Source organism: Myxocyprinus asiaticus, chromosome 18 (assembly GCF_019703515.2).
Source record: "Myxocyprinus asiaticus isolate MX2 ecotype Aquarium Trade chromosome 18, UBuf_Myxa_2, whole genome shotgun sequence".
Taxonomy (NCBI): domain Eukaryota; kingdom Metazoa; phylum Chordata; class Actinopteri; order Cypriniformes; family Catostomidae; genus Myxocyprinus; species Myxocyprinus asiaticus.
Window position 1 is genome coordinate 10,897,527 of NC_059361.1, and position 21,921 is coordinate 10,919,447.

Below are 21,921 nucleotides of genomic sequence, written 5' to 3' on the forward strand. Positions count from 1 at the left end.
GCGGCTCGCTTTTATTTGACACTTATCCCTTTAACACCAATGTCCCATGAGAAAACGGCCTTCTCCACACAATTTGGCTTACACCAATTCATGGCCCTTCCGATCGGTTTGTTTGGGGCCCCGGCTAAGTTTCAGCGCCTTATGGACCGAGTCCTCAGACTGTACACTGCGTATGCCGCTGCCTATCTGGATGACATCATTATATACATTAATGATTGGCAGCGGCACATGCAGCATCTGAGGATGTTTCTGAGGTCGCTGTGAAGGGTGGGACTCACGGCAATCCCCAAGAACTGCCCAATTGGACGAATGGAGGTACGGTATCTGGGGTTCCTGATTTTGCTCTCCCTTTTGTTGTACAGACCGATGCGTTGGACAGGGGGTTTGGAGCCGTATTGTCCCAGGTGGTCGAGGGGGCGATGGCCGGTCCTCATCCTTCGGTACTACCTCCTGGAACAGGCTTTCACCCTCTGTTCAGACAATGCCCTGCTCCAGTGGCTCCATCGCATGAAGGATACGTGGATCACCCATTGGTATCTGGCTCTTCAGCCTTTTAAGTTCGAGGTGGTCCACAGGCCGGGGGCACAGATGGCTGTTGTCGGGTGGTGGGGGTATGTGGTGGTGGGGGCATAGTTGAGCGCCAGCTTGTGAATGGAGAGTGAGATCAGGAGATGAGAACAGTAAGGATCATCACCTGGCAACGACTGTCTTTAACAGCTGATTGTCATTGCAGTGAGAGTTGGAGACGGATTTAAGAGTGAGCCAGATGCCAGTGAGGGAGAGAGCTACCACATGCCCACAGAGACTAGAGTGCTAAATGAATAAAGTGAAGTTTTCTTTTAAAAATAAAATACTTTTTTGTGTTGGAACTTGCCGACTCCCGCTTCCTCCTTGCCCCAACCACAAACTTTGTTACAAAGACTTAAAGAGCACCTATTATGGTTTTTCAAATATTACCTTTCATGTAGTGTGTTATATAGCTGTTTATAAATGTAAAAAAGTCTGCAAAGTTTCAAAAATCAAAGTGCACGAAATATGGAGTTATTGACACCCAAAAGAAAGAACTGATTCTGAACACCTGAAACGAGTCGTTAGTAATTCCAGACTAATTCCTGTACTAACCTACATAATTTGGTTACAAAAAACTCGCCTCTGGTCTGTTTACATATACAGCCAGTGCAGACTATTAGCCAGTTAGCCTCTGCTAACCGGCTAACTCACGTTATTGTCAAACTACATATAAACTTACCACAGAGAAACGTCCTGTTCTCGTCATGCTTGCGATGGTGGTTCGGGTTGATCTTCCGATGTATCACTATCAGACTCGGGCTCAAATTGGTAAGGTAAAACAGACATTTTTTCAGACGGAGCTGAAACTCGGATATGGTAGTGGGCGTTTCCTTTCTGACACGTGCTGTAAGCGGTAGACCAATCACAACAGACTGGGACATCTGACCAATCAGAGCAGAGTAGGCTCTCTGAAAGGAGGAGTTTAGAATGAATCCTTTAGAATGGACCGTTGGAGTAATTTTTGACACTGGGAAAAAAAGGTAATGCTGCAATTTAAATTATGAGCAAATTAAAGTGTTTTTTGACCTTGGATGCATGTAAATCTATTGTATGAGACCTTTAAAACAAAATTTGGCATGTTTAAAAATCATAGTAGGTGCACTTAAATAACAACAACCCTGAAAAATTATTTACTCTGGTTTTGTTAAACAAGTACAATGTAAGCACAAGGAACAACGTTCTTGGTATATTGAGGATTCTGACTATATAATAGGGAAATATGCATCCTCAAACACAGCTCTAAATTGAACAGGATCTTGAAAAGCTCATCTGACCTACCATGCACACAGCAACTATTCATCAACATACACTCCCAAGGTACAGAACCAATGGTAAAAAAATACCATGATACTACAGGTAGCATGTCCAGAAATCCATGGTATTACCATGGTGCCTATTGGTACTTCTGCTACTGTTTTCTTTAGTATTTTCCTCAGAACAAAATTATACATATCATGATATTTTCAATCCCAATTTTTCAAGTTTTCAAGAGTGGGTGACAGATGCAGTCTTTCTTGATGCTTAGCACAGATACACAGCTTGATATTTCTGTTTATTACACTGTTCTCTGTATATGCTTAGCATGTACATAACAGAGGACGTCACACTTTTTCCTGGAAAATGCTCACATTTCTTGCAAAAAATGACAGAGATCTATTTACACACTCACATGCAAATAAAATAGACATATACTGCCATTGCATAGACACAACAGTAATACAAGCCAACAGACTCGTGTTATCACAGGGTAGATGTGACCACTCAATCCACACCAAACATTTGAATTCTGGGAAACTGGAGGCTTCTGAAGATAAACAAGGCATGCTGACAGACCCTAATGATCTACATGGATAAGCTTTAAGTAACATGTGGTACTATGCCCTCTGAGTAATAAATAAATAGGAAAAACAATTGTGTTGTATACTCTAATCAAAACATCTGTAGTTGTTGTTGAGGGCAAATGCAATCAGACTATTGTATATCTAATTAATTTCACAGAAGGTCCCATATACATGACTGGAAATACTTATATTGGGACATTAGTCATATTAGCTAAAACTGACCTTTGAATGCTATGTTAGAGCGATCAGACATGTCAACTTCTGACTCAGCCAATGAATGAGTTTGAGGTGTAGCTGTGTAAGTGGTGAATTACAGATCACAAACCTCTTATCTTTAATTGGGCAATACTAGGTTTGTGAATGCATGGGGGATGTAACCCACAGTCTTCTGCAGTAGTGAGTGTTGTATGGTGCACACAGTCCAAACACTACAATAATACAACAGATCATAGTTTCTACTGAGACACCCTTCATTCTACCTGTTGGTGTTTCATTGATAAAAGGAGTCCAGGAAACCCTACTCACTGCTCACTGCCAAAGTGTGCATCAGTCGTGATCAATAATATGACATGAAATGTTTGACATTAGCACTGTTCCAAAAACTTAGCTTTGAACTGCTTTGTTGTCTATTGTCTACATTTTGCAGCTACCTTCTAAGTGGCCATTCACACAGGAAAGTTCTGTCTGCACATTTTGTATTTGTATTTGTATTTTGGTTTATGTAAAGGTGCAAGATGGACATCTTTGGTTGTTATGCCACATCTTGCTGTTTTTTGGGGGGTTTTTCACTCTTTTTGTCTTGCACCACGATTCAACACAATTCAACAAAACAGTTTTCAGTTTTAAATCAATGGGCCAATCAGATGGATCTGGGGGCGGGATCACCATATTTACAGACATATACAGTATGGAAATGTTTATTGAGTAATTCTTTTTTAAATGATGTTAGGGATTTATATGGGACGACTATAAGTGCACATTCTGTTCACCTTCCATTGCACTCTGTCAGGCTGGTTTTAACACAGAAATGCATTCTGTGTGAATGGCCCCTTAGGCAGCATCCTCACTGAATTGGAACCTGATTTGGAACACTCTACATAGCAATTCAGTGCGTCACACAACTAGCGCTCCGTACGTGAAGTGTACAAGACTCTTTACTCACAATTGATTACAATAGAGTTTGACGCTAGCATTTTGCTGAGCTAACAACATGCTAATTTAGTAAACATCAAAAATGTACAGCATACACAAATATTGGATGGATGAATAGTCTATTTTTATTTAGATTTAACTACTTTCATTGATACTATTCAGTATCGAATGACTCATGACTTGTCCACCATCTTGGGTAAACTTTTTCATGTATTTTTTTTTTTTTTGCAAGAGTTTGATTCAGTGGCCCGGGATTGTCTTCTCTGTAGATGAAACATGTGATGTTGCCTTAACATTTTGTTACCTTACTTTTAGAACAGCTTTCGCATCAGGTACACACTTTGACGCCTTTAAATGCTTCATATGGGCTTAATTTCTGATGTGATGTCAAATCCCAAAATAGTTACACATTTTACAAACATGTTGATTTGTGCAAATTTCAGTCACTCTCTCGGACTATCTTTCTTTGTCTTTCTATGCCTCTCACCCTATCTCTCACCCTGCCATTCTGGGTTCTTCAAGGGACCATTCTGGATTATTTTTAGAGCTGTGTAGGTTGATCAATGGCAGCCAATGAGAGGCTTGATGTCAGCTGACCGGGTGACTGTCACACCAGTTCAGTGTCAGAGTAGGGATGTGGCAGTATGCAGTAATCCTATTTTCTGTGACACACACACACACACACACACACACACACCGAGGATGCTCCATAGACATAATGATTCTTGTTCTGTATGAACTATAGATTCTATCCCCTATTCTAACCCTAACCCTACCCTAAACCAAACCCTCACAAAAAAAAAAAAAAAAAAAAAAAACATTCTGCATTTTTACATTTTAATAAAAACATAGTTTAGTATGTTTTTTAAGTGATTCAAATTATGGGGACACTATAAATGTCATCATAAACCACATTTATAGCATAATACCCTTGTAATTACCAGTTTGTAACCTGAACAAATGTTCTCATAAACCACCCAAACCTGTACACACACACACACACACACACACACACACACACATACAAATTTGTTTTTATATCATTGTGGGGACTCTCCATAGACTTCCATGCATTTTATGGATTTGATACAGATCTAATGATAATTTCTATCCCCTAACCCTACCCCTACCCCTAAACCTAACCCTAACCCTCACATATTGCATTTTTACATAAAAAAAAAAAAACAAACACACATAGTTTAGTATGTTTAATAAGCCATTTCTCTCATGGGGACCGCTGGCTGGGTAGGTGATCTCAGGTTTTACTATCACATTTGGTCCCCACAATGTAGTATAAACATGTACGCACACGCGCACGCACACTCATACACACACACACACACACACACACACACACACGCACACACACACTTCACTAATACTTACGGAAAATCCACATGTGGAAGTGTATACACAGCTGAGTGGGGTAGAGGTGAAGTAAGTAAAACAATATTTAGTCTCCTGTTAAACATCCAATCAGTGGCAGCCAGTGAGCCCTCATTAACATATTCAGTTGAGTTTACAAAAAGACACAACATGATAGACACAACAGATTCACAATAGACTGATCAGAGAGAGAGAGAGAGACATGAAGAATGAGAGATGGAACAGATCGAGGGATGAGAGAGGCAGTCTCTCTGCCCTTTAGAGCAGCTGTGTTCCTGTGTGACATTTCAACATCAGTAGGAGCTCCAGAGAGATCTCAGAGAGAAACACACACAGGCTGACAAGATGGTCAGTTTCCATAGAGACTAATAGGCCATAACTGCTGGAGTCACAGCCTCCCTGACAGACACTTTAAGGCCACATGCAGCAACCAATTATACCATGACAAGTGCCATAAAGTGAACCAAAAAACCTGGCAATCAATGGGAATATATCTAAAATATCAGATGTTTTGCATTTCAATGTTGACCATCTATATACTGTTAAAGGGGCCAACTTTGTAATGATTGTGTTATGCAAACATGGCTGACAGAGCATGTAAACTGATGGGACGAGGAACAGAAAGAGGAATGCCTATGCGAGGTGCAAGACAATAAAGAGGAATACCCAAGGTTAGAGGTCTTCCCAAGGTGTATCATCAGAGAACACATTCAATGTGATGTAGATGAAAACTTGTGGCCAAATGCAGAGGACCATACTGACTAGCACTATTAGTAATTACTCTTTTGATTTGAGTATTTAGCTTGTGTGTGTGTGTGTGTGTGTGTGTGTGTGTGTGTGTGTGTGAGTGTGTTGACATTATTGGCCTACTCTATTCGGAAAAGACCAGATACCTAATAGTACAAGATGCACTTATTGTGATTGGGCCCTTAAAATGCTGTCAGTCAAACAGAATATACCCTCTGGTGGTGCACAGGAGGAACAATATTCAAGGAATATTCAATACAGCATCTATCAACAGCATCTGTGGCATTACAGTCGATTAATTTAGATTTGTCCAATTTAGACTTGTCCATCAGTACTTACTGTATATTAATTCTTCCATACAAATATGTGTGTTATTTGATCTGTTCATTGTCCTTTTAGCGGTGGGACTTCTGGTTATGCATTACTAAAATAATTCCTGTGGGTGAATTTTTCTACTTTATGTAAACAGTCCCTTTCTAGTTTTCTAGTTTTCTGGTATTTCTGGTGCGTATTATGTTGAATTCACCCAGTTTACTGGCTTTGGTCATGACAGGAGTTGATAAGATATAACTTGACAAGCACAGACAAGTTTAGTTACCAATTCTATAACAAGTCAATGCAGTGACTGGCTTCATAGACTCCTATTTTAAGTGTAATACTGTACACACAATCTAAGTTTTTACAAACTGAAGGATGAGTTGAAATTATTTTGCATGGCAAATGACTGATACTGTTAGGGGAAAGTTCACCCTCATGTTGTTCTAAAGCCGTAGCACTGTCTTTCTCAAGTGGATAACAAAAAGAGATGTTTAAATAAATATCTCGACCCATCTTGTTAATACTATGGCAGTTGATATTGCCTCATTTTAAAGCTTAAAAAAAGACCCAAAAGTATCATAAAAATAGTCCATCCAGTTTGTGCATCATATTCCAATTCTTCTGAAGACATATGGTAGGTTTAGGTGAAAAAATATGCACATGTAAGTAATTTTCAGTGAAAGTCTTGACGTCTGTTGAATGTCCACAAGCGCCATGTTCACACGAGAACATGCGTTGTCTGGCACAAAAATAATGCATGTTTTTGTGATTCATTAAAAATAAAGAAAGTCGCTACCACCCCTGAGTATTCTGGGGGCCTGGATATCTCAGCAAGTAAAGACACTGACTACCACCCCTGGAGTAGCGAGTTTGAATCCAGGGTGTGCTGAGTGACTCCAGCCAGGTCTCCTAAGCAACCAAATTGGCCCGGTTGCTAGGGAGGGTAGTCACATTGGGTAACCTCCTTGTGGTCGCTATAATGTGTGGTTCTCGCTCTCGGTGGGGCGCATGGTGAGTTGTGCGTGGATGCCGCGGAGAATAGCATGGGCCTCCACAGGCGCTATGTCTCCGCGGTAACGCGCTCAACAAGCCACGTGATAAGATGCACGGATTGACGGTCTCAGATGCGGAGGCATCTGAGATTCATCATCCGCCACCCGGATTGAGGCGAGTCACTACGCCACCATGAGGACTTAGAGCTCATTGGGAATTGGGCATTCCAAATTGGGGAGAAAAGGGGAGAAAAAAAATAAAAAGATTAAAGAAAGGCATATGGGTTTGGGACGACACGAGGGTGAGTAAATGATGATAGCATTTTTATTTTTGGGTAACTACCCCTTTAACTTATTTTTCTTTTCTTCTTTTGAGTAAAGATCTTGCATGTCTTTTAAAATTAAACTTTCAAATATAAAAAAATTATATTTGTGTGTGTGTGTGTGTGTGTGTGTATGTGTGTATCTTTTCTCCTGTATCTCTGCTGACCTTACTGAGAATGAATCACAGGAACAGAGCTGTAGCACCCACATGTCCCCTGAGTCAGACAATCACAACATGCTCATTTTCAGTTCTATTACATCACTAGTGTTCTCCTCTCTGGGAACACTCATGAGCCTCCAACCACACATACATACACGCTCAGACTTATGTCACTGTAATTGGGTTTCGTTGCCATTACAGCGATTTCCTGCCCAAGCTGATGGCTACTCTCGAGAGGTTTCCATCTTTTTCATTCACAACAATCCTCTCACACTGCTAATGCTCCCTCTTATGAGGGATTGAGTTGAGCTGCTTTCAAATATGGCTCAATGAAATGCATGTAAAGAGCCAGCGGTGAAAGCGGCTCCCTCATTCTCCCCTCAGCTTGAGGTGCTTGTGGAAGAGTTGAGAGATTTGCCTGCCTCAGACAAACTCTGCAGATATACACTGGAGGCCAAAAGTTTGGAATAATGTACAGATTTTGCTGTTTCGGAAGGAAATTGGTACCTTAATTCACCAAAGTGGCATTCAACTGATCACAGAGTATAGCCAGGACATTACTGATGTAAAAAACAGCACCATCACTATTTGAAAAAAGTAATTTTTGATCAAATCTAGACAGGCCCCATTTCCAGCTACCATCACTCCAACACCTTATCCTTGAGTAATCATGCTAAATTGCTAATTTGGTACTAAAAAAAATCACTTGCCATTACATCAAACATAGCTGAAAGCTATTTGGTTTGTTAAATGAAGCTTACCATTGTCTTTGTGTTTTTTTTTTTTTGTTGTTTTTTTGTTTTTTTGTTTTTTTAGTTGCCACAGTATGCAATAGACTGGCATGTCTTAAGGTCAATATTAGGTCAAAAATGGCAAAAAAGAAACAGCTTTCTCTAGAAACTTGTCAGTCAGTCATTGTTTTGAGAAATGAAGGCTATACAATGCTTGAAATTGACAAAAAACGGAAGATTTCATACAAAGGTGTACACTACAGTCTTCAAAGACAAAGGATAACTAGCTCTAACAAGGACAGAAAGAGATGTGGAAGGCCAAATGTACAACTAAACAAGAGGATAAGTACATCAGAGTCTCTAGTTTGAGAAATAGAAGCCTCACATGTCCTCAGCTGACAGCTTCATTGAATTCTACCCACTCAACAGTTTCATGAACAACTGTGAAGAGAAGACTTAGAGGTGCAGGCCTTATAGGAAGAATTGCAAAGAAAAAGCCACTTTTGAAACAGAAAAACAAAAAGAAAATGTTAGAGTGGGCAAAGAAACACAGACATTGGACAACTGATAACTGGAAAAGAGTGCTATGGATCTTAACCCCACTGAGCTTTTGTGGGATCAGCTAGACTGTAAGGTGCGTGAGAAGTGCCTGACAAGACAGCCACATCTATGGCAAGTGCTAGAGGAAGTGTGGGGTGAAATGTCACCTGAGATTATTCACGTTATTAATGTCCTGACTATACACTGTGATCAGTTGAATGCCACTTTGGTGAATAAAAGTACCAATTTCTTTCCATAAGGGCAAAATCTGTAAATTATTGGTCGCCAGTATACATATACAGTACTGTGCAAAAGTTTTAGGCACTGGTGAAAAATTTAGTATAGTTATGATGTCGTCCAAGATAATGCCATAAATAGTTTTCATTTATCAATTAATGTCATGCAAAGTCCAGTAAACATAAAAAAAGCTAAATCAATATTTGATGAGACCACCTTTGCCTTCAAAACAGCATCAATACTCCTAGGTACTCCTGGTTGGTTGGCAACAACTTGGTTGTTGGCAGATGGAGAATTTGAAACAGTTCTTCTATCTGTTTAGGCTGTCTCAATTGCTTCTATATCTTCATTTAATTCTAGACTGACTCAATGTTCAGTAGGGGGTCTGTGGGGGCCATGCTATCTGTTGTAGGGCTCCCTGTTCTTCTATTCTAATCTATTCTATTTACAAAAGTAATGTTTGGGAGTCTAAAATGTATATTTCCTATTGACACACTAAAGCTGAAGATATACATAACTATCTTAAGATAAATGTTTTTGTGAAACATCTTATGTGCCTAAGACTTTTGCACAGTACAATATATATATATATATATATATATATATAATAAAAAAATATATAATTCAGATAATTAAAATGCATTACATTATTGTGGCAGACAAGTAAATCATTGATAAGACTGTAGTATAAAAATTGGCTTTAGAATCCAATATTTTGTTTATTTTCATATTATTGAACATAAGCCTAACATTGGCCTACAGTTCACAGCAATCCATTTAGCAACTGAATTCGTCAATCAATCCGAGATTTATAATAAGGGCTTGTAAGGTGGATGCTTTTTTGCTTTTCGAGCGTCTCACTTTGGTAGCGTCACGTCATAATATACCGTTTTTAGGTCGCTGTGTCAAGTTAAACATAGTTTGAAACTTAGAAAAACACGCATTGCCTATGCAGCTGGAGTTTTGTTTACTGCCCCCTGGAGAAAAAAGATGGTACTTCAAGCTTGAATCACTCCGATGGTAGAATATTCCTTATTACGGTCAGGGGACATGATTAATTGTTTTTTTAACGTGTTATTTTTTATATAATTAATTACACTGAATTAACATGTTAAGTTTACAGCATGTATTATACCATAACAAAAGACCGCCATGGAAAAAAATAATAAATAATGGTGTGACAGTCACAGCAAACGATTGCACAAAAAAACCTATGGAAAATAGAAGAAAACATGTAGAGAGTCTATGCACAGTAAAGAAAATAAGTACAGACTATTTCACACACATATCTAAGAAAACAAACAGAATACGCAGTTCTGCTTGTGGCGTTAATTCAGTGCGAATAATTCTATAAACAAATAACTCATAAAAAATAATGCAATTAATCATACCCCTGACCAAATGTAAATTCCGTAAAAAGGAATTTACCTACCAATGGGGCAATTCAGGCTTGCAGTACCACCTTCATGTTTTTTGGAGTATCAGGGGGCAGTCAGCACAACTCTAGCTATTCAGACAACATGCAGTAACTGTAAGGCTACAAACCGACAGCTGTTCAAACATAGCTGGATGAAGCATATCTAAAGTCACTTTTTGTATTGCCTTATCAATTAATCATAATTATTTTGATTAATTAATAGGCATATCATGTAATTAATTTTATTCTAGTTTGAACCCATCAATAAGCTTAGACCTAATCCTCTAGATAACAGTGGTAATGTTACATGGGTGGCACATAGCTTTAGTAGATTAATATTAGGTTAACAGCCCATAATGATTAGAGGGCTACCCTCAAATCACTAGAGTAAATCTGCTTACTCTGGATCCAGATAAACTCTGAGATACCTTGAATGAAATTGGATTTCATTATAATAATTAATTTCACATCAAGTCAAGACGTTACAGGAATTGAGCCTTAATAGTATGCAAATGTGCACACCTCAGCAAAATTAATAATGAAAGAGAAATTAGATGATAAACTGTAATAATGAGAGGGCAAGACGTATGCCTCATTATAAAACTGCCAAAGAACAACTTTTCATGAAATTTTTAACTGATTTAAAATTGCTTCAGAGATGAAGATCCATGGTATTGCACTGCTGTATTTAAAGCAGGTAGAGAATGAGCTTCATAAATCTCGCTCAGTGCTTAGCTCAGAGCTAGCACATTACTAGGCCCATGAATAATAGGCAGAGGTTAGCAATCTTCATGGGAGAGAGAGAAAGAGAGAGAGAGAGAGAGAGAGAGAGAGAGAGAGAGAGAGAGACTGACTGCTCTAACAAATGACCCAACTGGGAGCCACAACATCTTGAAAACCCCTCCATGAAAGGAAGCATAAATATACCCAGAGAGAAGAGAGAACACACACACAGAAACTATAACTCTCTAGAAAACACCTGCTGTATTACAACAGAAACAATGTGATGCTTTCTTGTGAAAAAAATGAAAAAATTATCATCCTCTTGTTGTTCCAAACTTTTATGACCTTCTTTCTTCTGTGGAACACAAAAATAGACATTTTGAAGAATGTGTAGACTGCTATTTTTTATAAAGTAACAGTAAATATGGACAGATACTAAATGAAAACCACCTTAATTATAAATTTACTGCATTTATAATTATAAAAAATAAAGGTATTATAAAAGTGGTCTGTGTCCTATACTCAAAGAAGAATATTTTCAGCAAAAAATGAATTAAAATTAAAATTTTCCTCACATAAATCTGGCTTCATAAGTTTTGGAATATAGCGCACAAGTGCTATGGACTATTTTTACGTTTTTTTTTTTTTTTGTTTGTTTGTTTTTTCTCTTGCTTGACAGCATCCGTGCTCATTCATGTTCATTGTGTGGAAGTTCAAATATTCTCCTTTTGTGTTCCATGGACAAAAGAAAAAGGGATCATATGGTTTTTGAATAACATAAGGGTGAGTATTTTTCATTTCAAGATTTGGTGCTTTGATATAATAACACAAATTTACTAATAAATATAAAATTCAAATCCTTGTACATTCTACAGTCTAATACTGTGTAAAATAAACAGTGTTTGTCTGCATCTATTTAGATTTACAAAATCGTGAATGAAAAATTTATTTAGAGCAGAGCAAATGGAAGGTCAAACAGCAAAAAGAGAAACGAGAAAAGTGACAGAATTGATGTCAAGGGTAGATTAAAAGACTAAAAGTTAAACAGATGTAATGCCTGACCTTATGGTGGAACATCATGACCAGACCATGTTGTCTCTCTTCAGTCTCATGGTCAGGACACAGTGAAGGATCCAGATGGTGTGTGCCTTTGTGTCTATCTACAGTACAGTCTGCTGTTACACACTTCTGTCAGTCCTTTACACTCTACCAATGTAAGAAATCCCTTCTTTTTCTTTCCAAACCCCATTTTCCTCTGCCATTTCAGCACTCTATACTACTTTTTGTACAACTTTTCTGTCACTAATACTACTACTCAACTATCATGTGCTGGTTATCTTCCCTCTGAGAGGATAAGATTCTCCTTTATTCACTCAAAAAAAATTAATAAAAAATAATTGTCATCATTTACTCAACCTCATGTCAGTCTGGCACTTTGACTGATTCAATGGCACCTTTTGATGCATAACAGCAGGTTTGATGCCACTGACACCAAACACCTTTGGTTCTCGCATGTCCTCACATACCTTTGAAATATAGGTCTATGTCCATAAAAATAAAGGTTCCTAAAAGGGTTTCACAGCCTAAAGCCATAATATAAACTTTTTAAGCTCCTACAATGCCAAAGGAGGAACTTTTCAAGTTCCCATGATGCCATACTTCTTGAGTTCCTATATGATGTCAGTGGTGCCACAGAAGGAACATCTTGAGTTTCTGTGATGCTATAGGAGGAAGTTCATATGATGCCTCTCCTTTTTGTAGAGGAAATAAGTATATTAAAACAACAGTTCATTTTGCTAAAGATCCTCTAAATCTCTTTAGCCAACTAAAGACCCCAACAAAAACAAGCTTCTGCCAAGAACCATTGAACAACCTTCATTCTTAATATGAAAACTACATTTCTCTCACTTTATCTCTCTTTCTCTCTCTGTCTCTTTCTCAGCTTAAGATGCCCTTTATCTGTGGACACCTCTCTTGAAAAGCAGCCATGTGAAATGTGCTGGGTTCAGTTGTGCTAAAAAAAAAAAACAAGAGAAGAGAGTGAAGTGAGAGAGTGACATAGAGAGAGTGTGGGGGTGAGAGAGTTATGCAAATGGGAGAGTGGCTGTGGCAGAGTGAGTAATCTAAGGATAATTCTGGACACAGCTGGAAGACACCATGATGGAGGGATTTGTTCTCCTCCGCGGGGTGTGCCAGTAAAGCTGGAGAAAGAATGAGAGAGCCAGTGGCTGACGTCCTCAACTGGAGTCACACATGAACAACTTCATCTGAACTGACCCTCCTCAACTCAAAACAGTCATATCCATCCACAGACACTAATATCTTTGCATTGGGCTGGTATCCGAAAAATAATTTGAACATTGAAGAATTTACACATTTACAAGTTAAACTCTTCAAGCTCTGAAGGTGTTTTTAAAGATTTCAGTGGCATGTCCAAAATTAAACACTTATAACTCTACAAAAAAAATTAAAAATAAATAAATACAAAGAAGGTCAATTGTTTGGTGTAATTTTAAAGAAAACTTTTCAAATGTTTTAATGATATTGATTATGATAAATTATGAGACTCAGCTTAAGAAACTCCTAATCTGATTGGTTTAGCATTCCATGATGCTGGACAACATACAACATAATTTCCGATGAAGTCATTTGATCCAAGAAAGAGAACATGTTTTTAGCCAGATAGCACATTATGTCTGATTACATTGTGTGTGGACTCGTTTTAACGGGAATCCCCTCCTTTAAGTAATGGTATGTGATATTTAATGTTCTGTAAAGTTATAAGCGAAAATGTGGCTTATAAGCAAGACCTGTTTTCATGTAACGTGAGTCAAATACATGTACTTAGCTATTATTCGCTATATTTTTGTCTGTGAGTAAAAAAATTAGGCTGGTTGTATTCTACTCAGAATGGAACACTTCGTCTTCGTCACACTTTGTCTGCAAATTTCAAAGCACTTTTTCTGTTTTAGTCATAATGCCTACATGCATTGTAAACAGCTTTTGAGCTTTAAAAGGATACCTATTTTGTGTTGGTCAAGACTGTAGTTATTAATATTTTGATCATAATTTTTTTCTCTGCAGGCCCGTCGGCAGGGTTAAGAATTATATAATGGCTTTAACTCATTCCCATTCTCAGACCATTCTCTATTGACTTCCTGAGATCACACTGGTGAGGTCCTGCTTTGTAGAAGTCTTCTACAGATACCTACCACAAATCGTACATCTTTCAGCACAATCAAGAGGCTTACAGCATGATTAATATGCTCCAACTTAATGCTCCAACCGTGTGGCTGTGCTGTCTTTGAGTTAGCAGGTTTTTGATACATACTGTAGTTTATTCATGTTCTTGGAGTCAAAAGCTTCATATAGTGCCAACCACATCTATAATGCATGGATAACTGCACTCCAAATGGCGTCTACAGCTACAGGAAGTGTAGGCATGAATATGGGCCAAAATAAGAGATTAGGGAGAAAAGAGTGGGCTAAAGAGTAAGAAATATGTTTTTTAGGTACACTGTATTTGTCCTCCTACCTCCTGAAGTATTTAATATCCGTGTTAGGTGGATGTATTCCAAATATATCCCTCTAATTTTGTTGTTTGCTAAATTCACCAAAGGGTGAAATAATTTGGAATGTATCATTTGACTTCAGGTCAAAAAAAGTGGGAGTTCGTATTTGCCCACTCTTTCTCGAATAATTTCCTTGCACTCACCAGATGAATTTTTTTATTGCTCAGATACAGGTGATGCTTCCATTTAGTGACGCTAGTGGCACAGAAATTACACACTTTAACTGTAAGCAAAGGTTTCCATTTGCTGTCCATTTAATCTCAATTTAATCTCTCACTGCTGTCTAGGTGAAACAATAAAAATTTCAAAGTTTCTTTCCGATGGATATACATTGTTATATGTTATATTAAGGTTATGTTAAATCTTGTATTGAAATGAGACAATGAGTTGCAGCCACACTTTTACATAGTGCCCATTGTGGTGTGTTGAATGGGCTTTTCTACATCCACAGGCGGCCAATGCAATGAAACAAAAGAGATGGGCTGTACCTGCTGTCACTGGTTAAACTGACATGTGGTGGTGATCAGGAGATGTTTACATGACCATTGATGTATGACTTTCAAAAATAAGCGTACCACCTATTCTGAGAAATATTTACTGGGGTAAAAAGCTAAGGAACATTTAGAATCTGTTGATGTGTTAAATAGACAATTTCTTGGTGCTTTGGAGATTGACATTTTGTTAATTATTTTTAATGTTATGTAAGAATGCATAAGATACATTAGAAATCTTTTAATGTTAGCAAAACAGTAGCAAAATGTTTACTTTGTGGCCTCTCCATGAAAATACAACTGTATCACAAATTCATGGGCATTTGCAATTTGTTATTGGCAGGGTTGGGGAGTAACGGAATACATGTAACGGGATTACGTATTTAAAATATAAAATATAAGTAACTGTATTTCACTACAGTTACAATTTAAATCAATGGTAATTAGAATATAGTTACATTCAAAAAGTATTTTGATTACTGAAGAGATTACTTTGCATTTTATTGTCATTTGTTTCATTTAAAAGTCCTTTCAGATGGAAAACATTTATACATATAAATTATGTGATCCAAAGAGCATTTGAACAGTGGTGAAACACTTTCTTATGATGTGTTACATTCATACGCGCAGACAGAGAAGTACGTTTGAAGTAAGTTTGGAGCAGAAGAAATAGAAATAAACCTTGTGTAAATTGTCAGCTTTACACTAAGCTAAAATGCTATTTCTAGCCATTTTACATGCACATGTTACCAGGCACGATCATATTTTTTTATCAAGAAAATTCACGTTGGTTCATAATTTCTTTTTTTCCAGTAAGACCTTTGATATTAGGGCAAAAATCATATTCTTGATAATATTTTTTTATTGTTTTCCTGTAAAAATATCTAAAAATCCTTAAATTTGATTTATCTTGTTTTAGAAACAACACTGCATAAGATATTTAGGTTTTTCAGAGAATGTATTTTTAACATGTGTATTTTGTCTTACTGTACTGGCAGAGTTTTTATAGACAAAACAAGTGAAAAAATCTACCAGTGCTGAAGAAGTAATCCAAAGTATTTAGAATATGTTACTAACATTGAGTAATCTAACGAAATATGTTACAAATTACATTTTACAGCATGTATTCTGTAATCTGTAGTGGAATACATTTCAAAAGTAACCCTCCAAACCCTGGTTATTGGCTTAAATAATTGAACTAGTAGGCCTACTTGTTGCAATGAAGCTTGTTATCTTAATCACGAAGAACTATGGATGGGCACTTACTTTGGTGTTGCCACCCCTCATAGTCCTCATGCCACTCCCTTGCTAGCCCACAAATTATTTTCTAGATCTGCCCCTGCACATCAGGGCTGGAAAACAGAAGAACAGCCTCTGTTCAGCATCTGGACAAAGAAAATTTTATGCAGTGCAGTGTGTACATAGGGGCACGAGAACTAGAACCATAGATGTTTACCACTGTAGATAGGTAATGAAGTAGGTTTGAGAAAGGCATTACACTATAAAAAGTGAGACATATAAAATGCAAATTATATGTCATCAATAGCTGTTCAGTTGCGTGAGTTAGAATGGATTGCCTTCATTCCAACTGTGAACCATTCCAGATAAACCCGGCCTGATTTCATGAAAATTATGTGACTGTGGTGAAATTTTTGCAAAATGACGCAGTTCCGAGGTTGTACATGTACACTGTGTGGTGCTAAAAGCAAGTTCAAATTTCTCCCAGATAGATCAAGTTTTTAAGTTAATGCTCTTTCGAGTTTTAAATGAACAAAACCTACCTCCCTACCCAAAACCTTAAAGGGGTCATGACATACTCTTTTTTATTAGTATCTTATTATCTTCCACTGATATAATGTTAGCATTTTTTTTTTATTTTTTATAATTTAGTAATATATGATCATTTTCCACCCTGTCTCTGGCCCTCTGTCTGAAACACTCAGTTTTGGCATCAGCGTCTCCTTAAAACTTAAACGTAAACGGCCACTGTTTGATTGGCTAACCTCGTGCAGCTCCTCGAATACAGTCATATTTGAAACTCAATAGGAAGAGAATGATCAAACTCCACAACATTTTAAAACAAAATTTCAAGGTTTACACATAATGTACATTCAACACATTGCATCTGAATATATTAAACTGTTCACTCAAGCACAGCAGCAACATAGACTATCAAAAAGTCATGACATTTGAAATAATCACAAATAAAATTGGTGATTTTGTGGGCACATTTACGCTGTTGCCTGATCTGCATAATTCTTTTAGTTAATTGGGCGCTAAATCAGCACAATTAACAGCTATTTTTACAGGGTTTTTACACCCCCCTAAGTGTTTATAAACTGCTTATCTGCCATTTTAGTCATGATTTGTGGGCATAAAAGTCATTGCTGTAGCACCTCTAGTGTTTATTTCACCAGGAAACAATTATTTTGCAAAAATGTAGGTATAAAAACATGATTCTATGATTTAATTCAACCAGGTTGGATAAATTGTACCCCAGACCACCCTTTTTTACCCCAGAACACCCTGCTCATATTTCACAGTCTTTATATTCACATTTTGAGTATTTGAGCTTTAGAGAGCTACAGAAGAATAAATCAGTATCATAACACACTTATCTACTGAAGCTGGGCAACAGAGGTAGAATTACTTCACAAACTTAAAAAGTAGAAAAAAGTCCAGAAACAATTTTAGATTTAAGTGCAGTTGTCATTAATTAAAAATGTGCAGACAGACTATTTTAACATTTTCAGTACAAACTCATAAAAACAGACAGACAAATACACACCATCACCGCAGCAGATGCAACTGTACTGAGACTCAACTGCTTAAAAAAACACCAATTACCTTTTCTGCTGATAAACTCCTCACAAGATATAATCTGTGTTTCCTGCTTCTACTTACCTTCTCTTCCAGGAAAATTATGGATGGTGATCTCTGTCCCCACAATGAAAGGTCACATTTCTGGCCTTCAGTATTTCTTATTTGGAGGTTAGATACAAAAATCAAAGAGAAACTCAATCAGCTGAAGCCCCAGAAAGCCTGGTCTGAGCATGGAGCTCTGTATGTGCCCAGGCATTGTGATTGGTGCTGTTTGTCCAATAAAAAAGGCAAACAATGACATTCCGTAGCTTGCAACTGTATTCAGGGCTCAATTTTACAAAAGCACAGCAGGGCTTTGAGATACCACACCTCAGACAAAACAGCCATCACACTGCAGTTTGCAGAGATATGTGGGTCAAGATTAATACATCTACCAATTCCTGTGCACAGTCATGCACAAACACACATACTCACACTTGAACATTTATGTACTGAGGGACCAAGGGGTGACCAGGGTTAGTTGTCATAGTGGTTTTGTATGATGGTTTCAAACACCTACTTTAAAAGCCTCTAAAAACAAATTTTTGTGAAGTTTTGTGAGTTAAAATTTCAGTGTCATCATGCTTTTGCTCTAGCTCTTGGGTAAACAAGTGCACAATGGCATACATTACATGGCATAAAAGCGTCAACTATTTAATTGTTGTTTGTTTCATAATTGTTTTACTGTTTAAATTTAGCTGAAAAGCCTATAATAGGCTGTTTAATGGCAGGTTCAATTGTGATAACTTACCCCATAATGTAACAACATCCCATGATATTGTGTTCAATGGACTGTATCTTCATTTCAGGACAACTGAGGTGGAAATGTCAACAGCTTTTTGTAGCCAAAACTTTAAGGTATATGCCTATTCAGAAATTGACTTTCAAAAGCAATCATACTGTCAGAAATATTTACTGGAGTAAAAAGTGTGACAATTAGCTCAGATGTTCCCTGTGATACTGAAGTGGTTTCTAATCTTACCTACACTTTTTTCTTATTTTTCTGATTTGACATATGTCTCTGGGTGTAAATAAGATGGCTCCAAAAAACTGATTTTGTTTTGTCTTCAATCATGTCAACTGTATCTAATTTTTTTTTGTGTTGATACGACAAATCAATCAAAAGTTATAGCATTACAAAAATAATGTTTAGATTTACTGTCTTGAGCCAAGAGTGCAATCTGTGACATGTATATCCTTAATCCTATTTTCGCTATATGATTTTGCCGGTCAGAATTCTTCAAACTTGAACATTAGAGCTCAGTGGAAGAATAAACCTTTTTTTTTTTTTCATGAGCTTGTGTTTCCACTCTCTTGCATTCACATATGTATGAATGGAAGTGCATGGAGTCTAGTGTGACCACCAACATGGAAATCGTTGTGTTAGTTTGGTGTAACTCGATGTGCTTTGAAGTCACATCCTAGATGCCATGTTTGCAAAGCAGTAAGTTAAAGATCGCTGTTTTGATCTCAGTACTCTTAGAGCTAGGTTTAAGGTTTGGGTTAGAAGTACTGCATATTTATGTAATTACTACTCATATGTTTCTGAAAACTGGACTCTGTGCCTTTCATGTCACATCCGTTCAAAGTAGTAATTTCTTTCACCTGCGCAGTGTGTCGCAACTGTAGTTCATTCGACCTCCTGTTCCCAATTTTTTGTAAGATAGCCTGATGACCACACCTTTAGTCTGCTATCTAAGTGAACGTGAGAGTTGGTTCAAAGGAGGCTGAATTTGGGTAATCTAGGACACTGGGTAATAAAGAACAATGAAATGTTCAGAGTTCTTGCTACATCACAATCAAACTGAAAGTGCAAAAAATGTCCCAGATTACCCAAATTCACCAAATTGCAAATATGGCAAAGAAAAGATAAGTTAGTTCTGAGAAAAGGTCTTGCATCATTTGTATTGAAGATATCACTTGATTTGATATTTTGCTATCTAATACAATTCACACATTTTTAAGTGTGGTTATTTTTTCATGTTTTGCTGGGACAACTGAGGCTTCCTTTACCTTTATATCTTAAGTTTTTCATTACCGATGCCACTGTATTCGCAGGCATATTGTATTTGTGGTTGCATGATTAATTTATTCCTCAATTGAAAGTTTCTATAACAAGGGTATTACCGAAATAATGTGAGTAATATTCGGCTGGCCGTGCTATTTTAACATGAGGGTATACCCAGTTCCTTGAAGAATAAAACTGAATTTCAGCGTACATTTAAAAAAAAAATGCTATTAAAGGAAAGTTCCGGGTTCAGAATAAGTTAAGCTCAGTCGACAGCATTTGTGGCATAATACTGATTACCACAAAAAAATAATTTTGACTCGTCCCTCCTTTTCTGAAAAAAAAAAAAAAAAAAAAAGCACAAATCCGGGTTACAGTGAGTCACTTACAATGGAACTGAATGAACGTTACATTTATATAGCACTTTTCTGACAATACACTCAAAGTGCTTTACACAGTGAACAGGGGACTCTCCTCAACCACCACCAGTGTGCAGCATCCACCTGGATGATGCGACGGCAGCCATAGTGCACCAGTACGCTCACCACACACAAGCTATTGGTGGAGAGGAGAGAGTAGAGTTATTGAGCCAGTTAATGGATGGGGATTACTAGGAGGCCATGACTGAGAAGGGCCAGTGGGGGGAATTTAGCCAGGACACCAGGGTTACACCTCTACTCTTTAAGAGAAGTGCTCTAGGATTTTTAATGACCACAGAGAGTCAGGACCTCGGTTTAACGTCTCATCCGAAGGACGGTGCCTTTTTACAGTATAGGGTCCCCGTCACTATACTGGGGCATTAGGACCTACACTGACCGCAGGGTGAGCACCCCCTGATGGCCTCACTAACACCTCTTCCAGCAGCAAACTTAGTTTTCCCCATGAGGTCTCCAATCCAGGTACTGACCAGGCTCAACACTGCTTAGCTTCAGTGGGCAACCGGTCTTGAGCTACAGGGTGATATGACTGCATAAATTGAATGGGGCCAATCTGTAAACATTCAAATGCTCACTGTTTCAAAAGTATAGCCACAGGACATAAACAATATGAGTGTTAACATGATTTTAGTGTGAAAATATCACTTACTAACCTTTTCTGTGTAAAGTTATAGCCAATTTTATAATTTCGTTGCCATGACAATGTAGTCAACAAACCCCAAAACTCTAAAAAAAAGACTTTAAAAATGACAATTTAAACAACTTTACAGCTCAAATAATACACACGTTTTAACAGAAGAATTAATGTAAGTGCTTTTTTAAAATCATAAGCTTCAAATTTTTGCCTTTCACTTCCATTGTAAGTGCCTCACTGTAACTTTGATTTTTGTTTTTTAAAGAAAAGGCAGGACGAGTCAAAATATTATTTATTTATTTTTTGGTAATAATCAACATTATGCCACAAATGCAGTCAATTAAGATGAACTTGTATTGAACCCGGAATATTCCTTTAATTTCTTCACGTGTAAAACTTTTTATAGCAAAAAATTACTAAGTGCCAAAAGTCCAGATACCTTTTCTTATGCTGTATGTGTTGTGTAGTGCTTTAAAAATTAGCTCAGATTATATCATGATTGTTAATAGTTGCTAATTCACTCTACTTTAATTTGTACTTGGAAATTTTCCTCTTTGCTTTTTCATTTTCAATATCAAGTACAAGAACAAATAGAGAGAATCAATGAGATCATAACACAAACTTTTGAGTGCTCTTGGAACAAATTAAATTTAGGGTTGACATTTTCTACTTAAAGACACAGTAGAGCAGAGATTATAATGGTGTGGAGCTTTTTCCATTGAGCCAGCCACCATAATACTTTATGCCTTTATTGCCATCGGATCAAGCTTAGCTGTTTA

The 21,921-nt window shown here is 37.4% G+C and overlaps 1 protein-coding gene across 2 annotated transcripts in view; it reads right to left on the reverse strand.

The window, feature by feature from the left end:
• Positions 1-21,921, reverse strand: part of LOC127456175 (protein Aster-B-like) — a 220,443-nt gene that overhangs the window by 99,577 nt on the left and 98,945 nt on the right. The gene's annotated exons all lie outside the window — the stretch shown is intronic.